Source organism: Typopeltis vanoorti, chromosome 21 (assembly GCF_054136105.1).
Source record: "Typopeltis vanoorti isolate ZY-2024b chromosome 21, IOZ_Tvanoo_1.0, whole genome shotgun sequence".
NCBI classification, from domain to species: Eukaryota; Metazoa; Arthropoda; class Arachnida; order Uropygi; family Thelyphonidae; genus Typopeltis; species Typopeltis vanoorti.
In genome coordinates, this window is record NC_143569.1 from 88,863,013 (window position 1) to 88,869,012 (window position 6,000).

A 6,000-nucleotide genomic window follows, 5' to 3' on the forward strand; every position below is an offset into this window, starting at 1 on the left:
AAAAGAGGGCAGTCCAGCTAATTAGTAATCCTCTCTCACAGATTCTCTCTGATCTATAGAAAATACAGTATGTCAGTCACTAACACATTGTGTGTCTTTTCTACAGATACTTTCATGGATAATGTTTGACAGGACTGGCATCTATCATTCTCTACCCCAATTTTCTACTACAAGAAACAACGGCATTCCAACAACATACACTTTTTATTACATAGGCAAAGGGGATAATAAATCCAATATTATTTCAAAGCCAAATGTTTGTAGAAACTAAAAGTTTTGTAAGTTGACCTGAGAGCTTACAAGAATATAATATCCAGTATCCCTGAGTTGCCAAGCATCCATATATTCACCTTTTATTAGTGCATTTGATAAAAGTTTCACTGGCCTGACAGCTGTTTCAAACTGGTTAGTTCTCTTCAGAGACCAGGCAGAAACCTTAAGAGAGCAAAAACTCTCATTCAGTACTAAGAAAATTGAAATGTAAGAGAAATGTATTTTTCTTAAGTGCATTCTTAATTTTGTATCACCAAAAGGAAGCCTTATGGCTGTTTCTCTTAGTAATTACACTTTTTATAGTTCATCTGGTAACAAACCAAACCTACATATGCATTTCTGTCAAGTTTGGAATACTGCAAATACTAAGAATAAAATACAAAAAAAATGGAAATCTTGTGTGGTGGAAAATTATATTTTATTATTATTATTGTACAGGCACTTTCATGGAGTCCGAAGACTCATTACAGGAGATTACAATCTTTATCAACCTGTCCTTGAACCATTAACAGACAAAGCACTCACAACTGTCTCTGGCAACCCAATCCACTCATTCACAGCTCTCCAAGCAAAAAATCTAGTCCTCACACTCCTACTAATCACACTACTTACAGGGGGTGACCTCTTATTCTGACTCCTCTAGCCAAGTGTTGACACATTTCCCCTGCATGAATCCCATAAAATCCTTTAAGTAAATTAAATGTTTCTATCATATCCCTTCTTTATCTCCTATTAACCAACTTCTGCAATCCACACACCCTCAATCTATCCTCATAGGGAACATTCCACTGACCACTTACCATCCTGGTCGCTCACCTCTGAATATTCTCCACTGCTTCCTCATCCCCAAGAAACCCAGCCCAGACTTGAGCACAGTAATCCAGATGTGGACACAATGAGGAATAACAACTTTCTTATCTCTACTTGTTAATGTGTTCTTCAACTATGTTGATTTGTAAAATTTTCATCTGTTTCTTCAGTACAAAAATGGAAAAGAATTAAACAACAGAAAAATCTAACAAGCACCACCTTCTGTGGCCTTTCATGTTGTCAGAAAAATCTACTTTTCTAGCATCTTCTAAAGGCAAGTTCCACTTCTTGGTATTCTGGGGTTTTACCAGATTCTTTGTTCTTGTGGATCTTCATGATGGACAAACTGGAAGATCTGCTTTTATTCGTCATGAAGAACATAAGGAATATCATGAGCCTGAAAAGTATGGACTTGCTGAACATTCTCACATTCTCTACCAAGCATAAATTTTACTGGAATAAGAAAAAATCTTCATAAAAGCTGCTTTCTTGTATGCCTTTATAAAGAAACTTGTGAAAAGTTGCTCCACTGTCCAAATCTAAAGATCCGATGACCTGTTTATGGGAAAAGTGTTTTCCCGTAAATGTTTTTTTATTTTTTTTAAGACATACTGACTAATAAATAAGGTGGCTTTTTTTTTTTTTTTTTTTTAGAATTTTCTGTTATTAATTGCTGTTCCATTTTTGCACTGAAGATGCCAGTGAAACAGACGAAAATCTTACAAATAAACATTTTTCTTGTGAGCTTTCCGTTTTTATTATTATTTTTTATTTTGTTCTTATTATACACCTATTCATCTTGCACTCCATTTATGTTTGGAACAGCCTTCCTTCCATGGTGTACTTCAAAGTTACAACCTTCAGCTCTTTAAAAAGAACAGATTCCACCTTAACTCCATCCCAGCCTATACACACATAAAGTATATATGCAACCTATATAGGAATGATTACATAAGCCACCAGTAACAAATTAAGGACTATGCAAAATGCTATATGAAAAACTGATGAAATGAAGAAAATACTTCTGAGATGGACTAAACTCAACAAGAAAATAAAGAAAGCGAAGTACATCTGTCTGTATTCAATTGTGATTTTCGTCCACCAAGGGTGCACTGTGTGTGTGTAAAATCGCTGTTCATGCTGCAATTATTATATTAACCCAGTTATGTTGAGATGGGGAAACTATTGAAACCCATTAAAGGTGTATTGCGGAGGGAAGGATTATCGTAATCGCACCGATGGTTCTTGAACAGGCATCTCCAAGGAGTCCAAACGGTAATCGCGGGAGACCCCAGATATCAATCAATACTTTAACAACTGAACTGCTGCTTCAGTCTAACAAAAAAAGTAGGGATTACTCTGTCCTCATTCTTTGAATACGTGAAATTATTAACACACTGTTCTCAGTCACATTCAAATTTGAAAGAAAGAGATAATTATTTTCTCTACAGTATTTAACAATACCATCCAAGCTTCTAATTTTAAAGTACTGTTTTTCTTTTTCTGTTTTTTTATCGTGCTCATTTCACAATAAATATATCATTTATACTGCTCAAAACAATTAGGGGATATTCTTGTTGTTATTCTTATTAAAATTATTTCACGCTAAAATGTATAATTTGTTAAATTTGTAATAAATATCGATTATTTAAACAATATCTCATCAATTACACCCTATCCATAAGTAAGAAATATTTATTCATGTATAAAGTACCTAACAGTTATAATTATTGGCAGAAATTTATAATTATCCGACAGAAACTAAAATATTTCGCAATTGTTTTGAGCAGTGTACTTTAGATCTTTTGTTATGTTCAGAATAACACTTTATTTTGAATATTATATTCATAGTAATTTTCTAAATTCAGTACTAATGAATGGATGTTTTGCAGATAATTTGTAAAAGAAACTAAATTAATGAGACTTTTTTTTCCCTATTAAACAACAAAGCTATTAATTTCTTTTAACTAAATGATATCAGTGTTTATATTCATGTGTCACTAAAAACAAATCCATAAACATATGATATTTACAAAACTTACGTATAGTTAACTCACGAACAGTGCTTACATTACAATCATGTCCAAATTTTTAACTTCGTTAATTAATGTGTTTATTATTCAATATAGCATAAAATGAAAAATAAAAAAATTCCCACCTGTTTATGAAGCAAACTTGGGTTCAGCAATAATTTGTTATATAAGAAATTCTAAATCCTGATATCACCAAAGAATTAGTAACATAATATGAAAACGCCACATATGTTCCAGGTTGTATCAAGACCGGATATACTGTTCGGGTTGATGTTATGCCAATAAGCACGGAAGAATCCAAGAGGAGACGGCAGTAGATGTTTTCATACGAGCCACAACAGTCCTAGGACACGCCTAAGTGAACATCATCACCAAACCTCGGACACTAAACTTTAAAAACACTGAGGTACACGCTACACACCTCTATGCTCGGGCTAGGCCTCAGACAACACCCACGTCTTAATTCCTTTTTTCAATCAAATAATTTTTTTAAATCTTAACGTCGCTTCGACGTTACGTGAGAGTACAATTTCCGCAAATGACACTCACGTGCGCTTGTGACGAGAACACGAAGAGGCGTATGAAGTAAGAGAAACTGAGCCCAAAAAAGGAAATGAGTTCCGGAACCCGAGACTACTCGTTCTTAGTTGGCGTCAAGGTGTGTGATTGGCCAATACATTTGACATATAATGCATAACACATGCGCAAATATAAAAACTGTTCAGGTAATTACGCCATAACTTACAGTGGATGCTATTATTAAAACCAATTAGCACAACAAGTTAACACATTTTTCGGTGAAAATGATCTCCTAATTTAGAATACAAAATACTGATTGTGCTTTTATTTCAACCACAGTGAAACATCTGCACTCTGTCACACCTACGAAAAACCGGCTTTAATAAACACTATAAAATTCAGTGTATTAGAAGAAAACATTGTGTAGGCGTCTTTAACAACCATGGAAAACACCTGTTATATATTTTAAGTAGTTTGTTGAATTTCTAGTTTTTAAAGTAGTTTGTTGAATGCTGAAAATCTAGTTACATATTGTCCCAGTCAAGCATTTGTTGGTAGCATCCATTGGTAAAGATTAAACTACATCGCAGCTGTTATTATAGGAAAATACAAATGACTTGGTAATCCCTCATTTTTGTACATACTTCCTATGAATTTGAAAATATCATTTGAAAAGCAGTTTTAAATGAGATTATTTCATACTGATGGTTATTATAAGAGCACTTTGTGTCATCAATAAATCATTATGTTATCTCTACACATGTGGTAGCACGTACGACACCACATGATACCACATCATGTAAGTATCATGTACGATACCACCAATTTCTGCTTTGTTTCAAACATTACAAACCATTCCTTCAAGAATATATTCCTCGTAGCCCCCTTTTTTTTTTTGTGTGTGTGTAAACGTACGTATTTACAAGCTCAAGAAAAAACACGTATTATAATTTTTCTTGGGCAGGACACAAAACAAACAAAAAAGTTTTGACTATATATTTTGACTATACTAAAAGTTTTTTGCGCACCCTAAACTTGTCACTTCTAGGTATTACTTTAGTTGTTTAGTAGGTAACGAAAGCACCCTGATGGAGGTAGACGTAAACTATAGTTAGGGTACATGGCCACTCCATTTAGTCCTCGTTATGTGATCAAGGTTTTTCGTACAGTATTGCATTTGCACACAAAATATTTTTATTTTTTGATTAAGGGCAAACATTCTTAGTTGTTAAATTTTCAACATGACTAAGATATTCTGTTTAATTAAAGGAAGTTCCAGTTTCGCGATTCTTAAATGATAGTGGTATCACTACAAAGGTGTGTGTGTGTGTGTGTGTGTGTGTGTGTGTGTGTGTGTGTGTGTGTGTGTGTGTGTGTGTGTGTGTGTGTGTGTGTGTGTGTGTGCGTGTGTGTGTGTGTTTGCGTTTTCCTCCCAATAGTAACCCTACCAGGTGTGTGTGTGTGTGTGTGTGTGTGTGTGTGTGTGTGTGTGTGTGTGTGCATAGTCTAAAAAGTACATTCAATCTTATAATTCTGCATTTGGAAAACGAAAAATAATATGCCTAATATCTTCTTGAAAATGATTACTGTCTTCCATACTGTTTAGAATTAAAGAAAAGCAACCTCAATCCTAACAAAATATTTTTTTTTCTCTCCAAAATTTACCATTCATCTAATTTTGCTTGGGAGAATTTTGTAGATGAGGAACATATTGAAAGTTTATATCAGATATATTTCCCACCTGTCTGTTTGACAATTTATCAAGTTTTAATCTCTGCTGGTTTCGTGTGCATTACAGTACTCATCAGGAAAGTGAAATAAATACTTAACAGATATGACATTAACTTAAAAAAAAAAAAGCAACGTAACGGAATCAGTAATACAGAATATCCGAATCCGCCTCTAGACATCCTCTTGTTCCCCGACTATACGATGCTCCTAAACATACACAAGTAAAACATACCACTGAAGTCCATAGTGGATGTCAAACATTAGTCCATTTCTCTCAGCCACCGCTGATAGCCTTCCTTATAGGCAAGACAGACCCCTACGTAAAAAAAAAAGAAAGAAAAAAAGTGGACTCTGACCTAATAGCAATGCACATCCCAATGTATCTTAAACAAACAACATAGGACTATTACAAAAACTATTTCCACAGTATCTGTGACATTTTAACGCTGAATCAACAACACTTTCTTCCAATTCCAAGACACATTCTCTAAGAGCAGGGAGAGAAAAAAAACAGGCCTAGCAGCAGACTCGTTACTATTTCCATTTTAAGCCAGTCCGTTAATGAAATATTTGAAAAAGGTCTTGGGGGACACGAACTGCAACTTAAACTTTGGCAACTCTGTGAATGATGTAT

The 6,000-nt window shown here is 34.3% G+C and overlaps 1 protein-coding gene across 1 annotated transcript in view; it reads right to left on the bottom strand.

Moving 5' to 3' along the window:
* Positions 1 to 3,684, bottom strand: part of LOC150095090 (unc-112-related protein-like) — a 170,609-nt gene extending 166,925 nt beyond the window's left edge. The window contains exon 1 of the mRNA XM_090411416.1: positions 3,242 to 3,684. The gene's annotated coding sequence lies outside the window, so the exon portion shown is untranslated. The remainder of the gene's footprint in view (positions 1 to 3,241) is intronic.
* Between the last annotated feature and the right edge of the window lie 2,316 nt (positions 3,685 to 6,000).